The following is a 9,178-nucleotide window of genomic DNA, read 5'->3' on the forward strand; positions in this document are numbered from 1 at the left end:
AAAATATGAGGTGATTTTTCAATCAAATCGAGAACCTTTCAGAAAAAGGAAAATCCATTGATAGTCTAGACGATGTTATATAACTTATAGTTCAATTATATGTAAGGATTTGTGAAGAAAAGCGATTTACATTCTGTCTCCGAAACAATCTAATCGATTGCAAGGAACAAATAATGAACTTGTGCAACAAAGTTCATCTGCAGACTACAGAGTGTGAAACTCTCTCTTGTTTGCTGGAACACTCACTTTTGAGGAATAAAATCTTTACTGAGGATTTTCTCACAAGACAATGTCAAAAATTGTATCTAGACAGGTGTTTAGAAAGTTATTTCCAACAAGGAATGAACACCTTGAGGGAACATATTGAATGTCTGGAACAAGAAACATTGATAATGTGTCGAGTACTGGATGATCGTGACTACACGACTTCTAGTTCAGAGAACATTCCATCCTGGGCTCAGGAGATGATTAAAGAGATTGCATCTCGAAATAATCCTAATAAAGAGGAAGGGTTCAACACCCAAGATCGGGAGAAAGTGTCTTCAAAAAGGGGACTTGATGAGGTAAATCCTCATCCTGATGCTTAAAACGCATTAGAGTGTGCATCCTTACCTTGCCCAATCTTCGTATGTAAGGAAGCACATGTAGCCGGGCATTTAAAATCCTAATAACATCTCTTATTCAATATAGAGACATTACACGATCTACCTTAAGAACATTTGATAATCTTATAAGTATAAAGGTTGTGTTACAACAACTCGTGTAAGAATTGTGGTAAAATATATCCCATGATATTACTTTCGAAGATAATCTCTTTGAGAAAGTTGTGTATAACACATTAGATACAAAAATCTTTTCAAATCTAATCAGAATTATTTATGTAAGGCTGATATCTATGTTTGGTATGTGTTAAAGGTATTTCAAGTATAAGTTCTCAGCGTGTCTGAAAAAGCATACAAAAGAATGTATTCTCAAACCAGATCTCAAGCAAATTTACTGAAAGCTTTGAGTGGAATGACTTATAGGGAAACAATTCATCTTGATAATGCGTTCAAGAAATCTGGTTGTGAAGATGCAGAAAAAGAAAAGGAATATGTTATTAATCTCCTTGTCCGAAACAGTTTGGATGCAAAGATTGATATTATCAATCTTTGTCAGGTTCTCCTCAGTACCATAGAAACTCATCATAGACAGGCAGCACTCCTGAGAACTGTTATTCGTAACCAAAGGAAGCTGATCAAACTTGGAATCGGCAATATGAAGTTCTTTCGTAATATTAATCGAAAGGTTAATGCTCTAGCCTGTGAACATAACTAAGGTACTGTGTGTAAAATTCGAGATATCAGTCGAGATGCTGTTGATGAAGATCCTAAAAAATTTGAGGAAATTGAGGATGATCTTTGAAAAATAAGATTAGAATAATAGACATCAATTTGTGATCTCTTTCATTGATTGTATAAGTCTATTTGAATAAAAACTATTATGACTAAAGTTATTTGATTTATAATTTTTCTTGTGATAGTTTTTGATTTACATAGCCGGTACTTTAATGCTTTATCTTATTTGCTATGTATGTTTATGGGATGTTTGATTTCGGTTTTATTACCTTGATATTCGATCTCATAATATGTTGTGTACCCCTATGGTTTGGGTGACTTTTTGATTTAGCAGGATTAGGTTCTAGCCCATGTTGGTAGGCTTTATCAAATGATAATGAGGGGTTCTTGTAGAAACAATATGTGAAAAAGTCACGATATCTTGAATCGGTTTTGGTTTAGCATAATAGCATATGTGTTTCGACGGTTTTCAACTTTTGCTTGCAATTGTTAAAACCGATTTTCAACCTTTCTCTGGTAAAGGTTGGTTGTTGTTATTCTTTTGTTTTTGGCATGAGAATGACAACATGATGGTATTTCGATATCAATTCTCCCGGAAGAAGAAAGCGATGGAATTATATTTGGAGAAGTTGGATGCGAAATTGAGGTAACAATTTTGTTAGTTAATTGTTTTCCTGTTTTAAGAAAAGCCTATTTTTATTTGATATATATATAATATATATATATATTGCTTAAAAGAAATTGTTGGTACAATTGGTGTGTTTATTCCATTATGTATGTGTGGATGTTTATGTGATTCAATTGTTTCCGGTTAAGTAAAACTTTTGTTATCTTACTTTGTTGTATGATATCATTAGTTTAGGCTTATGAAATTTGGTGCAATTGCGGTGCTTTATATCTATGTTAATTCAATTGCTTCCAGTTAAGTAAAACAATTGTTACTTGTGCTTTATTGTGTAGTATCAATTGTTTAAGCTTACGAAATTTCGGTGCAATAGTGAAACCTTGGTTTATATATGTTGTTTCTATTGTATCCGTTTGAGGTGAATAATTATGCAAGTTGATTTTTTGGTTTGTATGAATTATTTATGGCTTAACGAATGAATATGTTGACGGGATGAGTTTTTTAGTCCAATTCGATTCCGGATAAGCTAAGCTAAATTAATTCTGATCTTAGTTAGACTTATCAAAGTGGAGGTTTCGATTATTCAAGTCTGGCCGAAAGCCTAAACAAGGAAATGCTAGTTAACTAACCTAGTATTTGGCTTGTTTGAAATATAAAGGTCTAAGTTATATGGATAATTAGAACCTGATGAGAAAAATGGAGTTTATCTTTGTTTTGGTCTTATCGAATGAAGCGGTTGTATTTATACAATCGGTTTACCAAAGGGACTAAGTTTCTTAGTTGATTTTTGGTTTTCTAAACTAGTTGGGAAAATTGCTTCGGGCAATTATTTCCATGATAACATATCAAAACGTGATTACTTGTAGTTTCGGTTTTGATATTGGTTGTCAAAAATGGTGTGTAAAATCCTCGTGCTTAACTCAACAGGTTGCAAGTCTATTTTTGAGATTTGTAAGATCCTTTTCGTGTTGTACATTATTTTTTCGTTTCTTTGTCATTTTTGTGACAAAAAAGGGGAGAAATATATGGAGTAAACAAGTGATGCTGGTATCAATTTATGGTTGATTGGTGTCACTAGGGAAGAGGACAATGGTGCTTGAACGTTTATCTAACGAATGAGGAAAAGCATAGATTAAGGGGGAGTAACATATCATGTGATTGGGATAACAAAGATGTGCGGATTGAAAATCTACCTATCTCACCTTTAGGGGGAGTATAAGCTTTGTTATTATAATGCAGCTGCTGCATTTTTGTGGATTGAATGAATGCAGGTTATGTGCTGTGGATTCGGGAATCAAGCGTATGTGTAATGAATTCTTGTAATTTGTTTATCCATATGATTGTAAGAGTTTTGTCACTAAAATTGACAAAGGGGGAGATTGTTAGAGCATTTCCCGGTTGAACCCACCAAGCGTTGGTATGTCAAGTTTGGTTGTTATATTTTAGTGAACCAAAACTCTTTTAAGAGTTGCTTGATTTTGTATGTACTAGAGTCAACTTCGTATAGGTTAGCTTGAAAGTATTAGGGTGAGACATTACAAGTATTGCGAAGACTTGAAGATGTGAAGAGGTGCGGAGCTACAAAGACAACATCATCCTTCCACTTGAGGTTAGTGATATTTGACTTGAACTGTTTCATTACCTAACGTATCTTTCAGGAAGTGCATATTGAAAACATAAAACTGCGAAGCATGAACACTCTAGATAGACATAGTATTAAGGAATACAATATGAAGTTTCTTGCTTAACCATTAAACTTTGTATATAAGACATCGACATAATCGTATGAATGCTATTGTGATTATGTATGGGTATGAGGTGAGGATTTCATCCTAGGGAACAATGTTTACATGTGTTCTGAGGAAGTAAGTTCATGATATGTGTTGTGAACCGAAAAGGAAATCGCCAGGCGTTATTGGGGCTGTTCTTCATTGCATATCTTATGAACGACTAATATGTGTGATTAGTATAACCGCTCCCGACTTGTTTGTGTTCTTGGTAAAACTATTTACATGAGGCCTGACTTATGTATTGGTATGACTCTTGTTAGTGAAACCGATCTTAAGTAATCACCTGGGGTATGATCGGGTTGTGTATGCCTGAAATTATTATTGGGAAGAGGGGAACCGATCCTATTAAGAGGTGCAGTGCATCACAAGGGGAACCGATACTTGTACGAAGTGCATCAAGGTTTATGGAAGAAAGGGGAACCGATCCTATGAACATGTGCAACACGTTTTTGGAAAGGGGGAACCGATCCCATGGACATGTGCAGTGCATACAAGTTAGATAAAAAATATATGTGGGGAACCGATCCTAGTACCTAGTCATCCATATCTTTGGTAAGCTAGTGTAACTATGCACAGTACACACATGGAGGTAGAACCGAACTTGTTTTGATAGAATCGTAAACCCATGAGTTGTGATTAAGTTGAACTTAATCAATCACGTAGTTCTTGAAAGTCAAGTGAACCAATTCTAAACTTGTTTGGAAGTGTGGTAAATCGGTCTCAAGTGAGAAAGCATGGTAAAGACTTGCAAGAGTAAGATGTCGTCACTATTTGAACACGGTGCATTAATGCTTATTCTACTTTGTTCATAGATATTCCTTAAAGGCTAAGAAGGAAGTAAATCCCAAGATCGAATTTAAATAAGTTAAGAATCTTTTTAATTAAGGTTTTTTAATTATATATGGAAAATAAGAATTAGTAATGTGCATTTGCTAATTAAAGATTTTCCAAGAGGATTTGGATCGTATTTTTGGACAGTGCATTCACAGGAATTATGAAAACCGAATTTGGGTAATTATGGAAAAATATATTGAGTATATTTTCGGTTTTGGAAATTCCTTGGTGTCCAAACTTCTTTGTCTATAAATACTTTGAGTTTGCATTTCTAGCAAACTAATCCTTCGTAACATTAGACTTACTCTTTTGTCTTTGTTACTGGTGAGCCGCCTATCGGAGAGGAGAGTAATCTAATTAGGTGAAATCTCTTACAACCAATCAATTTAAAGTCTTCTTTGGGATTGAGAAGCTCTAGCGCGACCCGTTGGTGGGAAACTAGATATTGCAGTTTATCTTTAGTTTCCGTATTGATTTGATTGACTAACGGTGGTTGAATCTTGATTGCACATAGTTTGTTTATGCTTGAGAATCTTCTCTTCTGATATAAGATTCACTCAAACTAGTTCAAGGTTTCGATAGGGATCTTTAGACTGTTGTTAGATCTAAAGATGATCTTGTGATAATCCATTGTTAACAGACTCCGTTTTGTGCGTGATTGATCACAAGAGATTCAAGTGATTATGTGCAAGTGTTTATTGAAGATCTAAGAAGATTTGAAGACGAAGAAGATATTAAAGATTTCTTACTTGGTGTTTTTATAATCTTTGGTGTGCACAATACTTTTTTGGGAAAAAAAGGATCCAATTAATAATTAGTTTATCCTTGTGGAAGATTGGATTGATTAATTGAGTAAGATCGGCATCAACACATGTCACTTGTTTGAAGAGTGTTGTTGGCTTAATCTTAGTGATTACCTTTGGGTGATTCAACGTAAGATAGATCTTGGAACCTGGCAAAGGTGTTTATGTTAAGATAAACAAGGGAAGCTCTGCGCAACTCATATCACTTGGTTGAAGAGAGATGATACCAAACAGATTTGTTGTTCCTTTACTGTTTGGAATACGATCCAAAGGAATTGGTCCAAGTACGTGACTTGTTTACAGGTTGGAGGCGTGGGAATACAGACGGAACTAGGTGAACTATAGGTTTAATTGCTTGGTATCAACTATACGAAGTTGTCTTATTTTGTATAGCGGCTTAATCCTGAGTGTATTCAATTCTGGACTAGGTCCCGTGGTTTTTCTGCATTTGCGGTTTCCTCGTTAACAAAATCTTTCCTGTGTCATTTACTTTATATTTCCGCATTATAATTGTTTTATTATAATTAAAATAAATTGCATAAACGTTAATTCCTATTTACTTGATACATGAATCCTATTGACTTTGGTTAGGTCCGAACCTTTGTATCAAGTAAACATACTTTGTTGTTGTATTGTCTCGATCTCGTATCCATAGACGATCACACAAAGTGTGAACCGATTTGTTGTATTGTCTCGACTCAGTCCATAGACAATCACTTTCGGGGAAAGGACTTATAGGAAGGAAAAGTTATAGCTTGAGGTATATTTGGGGTACCCTCGCCTTTTCAATTGTGATCTTTCAATACCCTTACCAATTGATCGGGGCAAAGTCTTTGGGAATGACTCCTGAAATTGTTTTCAACAGTCAGCTGACGCCCTGCAAGGAACACATTCAGGTTCATTAGACAAATTTAAACATTCTTGTTATGTAGTCATTGTAGGATCAGAATCTCGCAACAATTATGTCTCAGCGAAATTATCAATGGTATTGCACACTAGCGTCGCAGAACAATTTCAGAAACGACGTCAGCAAGGATCATGAGAAAGATGTGATAGTCTTGCGAAAATTAGAGAGCTTGCGAAGTTAACATTTGTAAGGTTGCGAGAATGTCGCAAACCATATCCGAAAATAAAGGACAAATTAGTTGTCATCTACTATGTATTTCCTTATAAATAGTCATTCGAGTTGTAAAGGGGGGAGAGATTTTTTTTTTGAGTAAGAAACAAGTAAACAGGAGAGAGAAAGTTCAGAGCAGAGATCATTCTTGTAAGAACATTCAAAAATTAATCAATAAAATTAAGAGTGTAAACCTAAAAATGAGTTGATCAACAATGAAATCATATGAGGGGTGTAGTGTAGGATTTCCTACAACTACATAATGGCGCTAGAAACAGGGAGATTGAAGATCGAAAGTTGAAGATTGTTGATTGAGAATATTCAAATCAAGAAAGTGATTAAATAAATCAGTGAATCGGTTAAAAGAAAGATGAGCAGAATTAATGAAAATGGCAAAAGATTGGAGTGTAATATGATAACAAAAAACTTGATCAATGAATTTCATGAAAACGTCAAAGGAAGAATACATAAACGAAATTTTGAAGGAAAGAAAGTTATAGCGGTAGGAAAAATATCACCCTTGAAAGAGTGGGAAAAGCAAAAAATTGCATTCATGGCGGAAGAAATACCAAAAGAAAATTTGAACCATACATCTCTGTTGGTCATCACAGTGCCTATTACACGAAAAGAGAAGGATACAACAATAAAATCCGCAGGAGAATGGATGTTGAACAGAACTTTAATCGATACAGGAAGTTCAGTTGATATAATATTTTATCATGCATTCCGGGGAATGGGATTTAAAGATGAAGAAATGTCCAGTTCAGCATATTTTGTTCACGGCTTTGGAAAATACACAACAAAACCTAAAGGAGAAATAGTGGTGTGAATTCCACTTGGAGAAATCGAAACATATGTAATATTGTGCGTGGTGGATATGAAATCGCCATATAATATGTTATTAGCAAGATCATGGATACATACGATAAAAGTTGTGGTATCAACGTTGCATCAATGTATTAAATTCCCCACTCCAAATGGAATAGGTGAAATTAGAGGAGATGTTGACAATGCGAAATTATATCATCAAATTGAAGTAAAACATTATGAAGAACAAGCAAAAAAGAAACAATTTTGCAGAAAATTGGCAAATGAAGCAAAGAAGGAAGAAGAATTTAGAGTATATATGATAAGGGCAAAAAAAGGAAAAGGAATACCCAGCGAAATTTAGGAAGAAGGGGAAGAACCTATAAAAGCAATAAAAGAACCAACACCAATGGGAGAACCTAAACCCAGTTACACTGCCGCAGAACCAACAAAAGAAATAAATGTTGGGACTGTAGAGGAGCCTCTAATGTTGAGAATTGGAACCAAAATTGATATAGAAGAAGAAGAAAGAATTGTCAACTTGTTGCGAGAATATAAAGATATTTTCGCAGGAAACATGGATGAGATACCAGGAATAGATCCATCAATTGCTTGCCACAAATTGGAGATTAACAAAAATGCGAGACCATTTAAATAGAGAATAAGAAAAATCGCAACAACTTACCATTCCCAAATAGAAGAAGAATTACAGAAAATGCTTGAGGCAGGAATTATAAGAGAAGCTAAATACCCAGAATGGATAGCGAATATGGTCATTGTCCCAAAGAAAAACAAGGGAATCAGGATTTGCATAGATTTCACTGATTTGAACAAACCTTGCCCCAAAGATAGTTTTCCGTTACCCGATATTCCTCAAATGGTGGAATCTGCAGCGGGAAATGATAGGGTATCATCTTTAGATGGGTACAAAGGGTATAACCAAATTCCTCTCGCTGAAGAAGATCAAGAACATACTGCTTTCTTTGCCCCTAGAGGTTTATATTGTTACACAAAAATGCCATTTGGTTAACGAAATGCGGGAGCGACATATCAAAGAATGGTAGAGAAGGTGTTCGCAAAATGGATACATAAAACATTAGAAGTATACGTGGACGACATGTTAGTAAAGAGTAAAGAAGCTAAAGACCATGTACAAGACTTGAGGGAGATTTTTGAACAAATGCGGCAGTATAACATTAAATTGAATCCTGAGAAGTGTACTATTGGAGTTGCATCGGGAAAATTTTAGGCTACATTGTATCAAAAGAAGGAATACAGGTTGATCCAGAAAAAGTGCAAGCAGTTCGTGACATGCCAACACCAGCAACAATAAAAGATGTACAGAAGTTAAATGGGCTTCTAGCTTCGCTGGGGAGATTCATTTCGCGATCATCAGACAAATGCAAATATTTTTTCGATATACTCAAGAAGGGTGAAAAGGCTTTTCAAGGAATCAAAGAACATCTTATGAGTACAACTATTTTACAAAAGGCAGAACCAGGAGAAGAATTATTGATTTACATTGCGACAACGTTGCATGCATTAAGTGTTGTGTTATTGCGAGTAGACGCAGGAGTGGAGAAACCCATTTATTACATTAACAAAACTTTTAATACTGCTGAGAAGAATTACTCAAAGATTGAAAAATTAATCTTAGCATTGGTTTATGCATCATTTAAACTCCGCATATACTTTCAAGCACACAAGATAAAGGTATTAACAAAAGTACCAATTGAATCAGTGATGAAGAATTCTAAAAGATCAGGAAGGGTAAAGAGATGGAATGCACAAGTAGGCCACTTTGATATTAAATATGAAATTTTGTCTTCACCAAAATCACAAGTTGCTGCGGATTTCTTGGCAGA

This window comes from Papaver somniferum, chromosome 5 (genome assembly GCF_003573695.1).
Source record: "Papaver somniferum cultivar HN1 chromosome 5, ASM357369v1, whole genome shotgun sequence".
Lineage (NCBI taxonomy): Eukaryota > Viridiplantae > Streptophyta > Magnoliopsida > Ranunculales > Papaveraceae > Papaver > Papaver somniferum.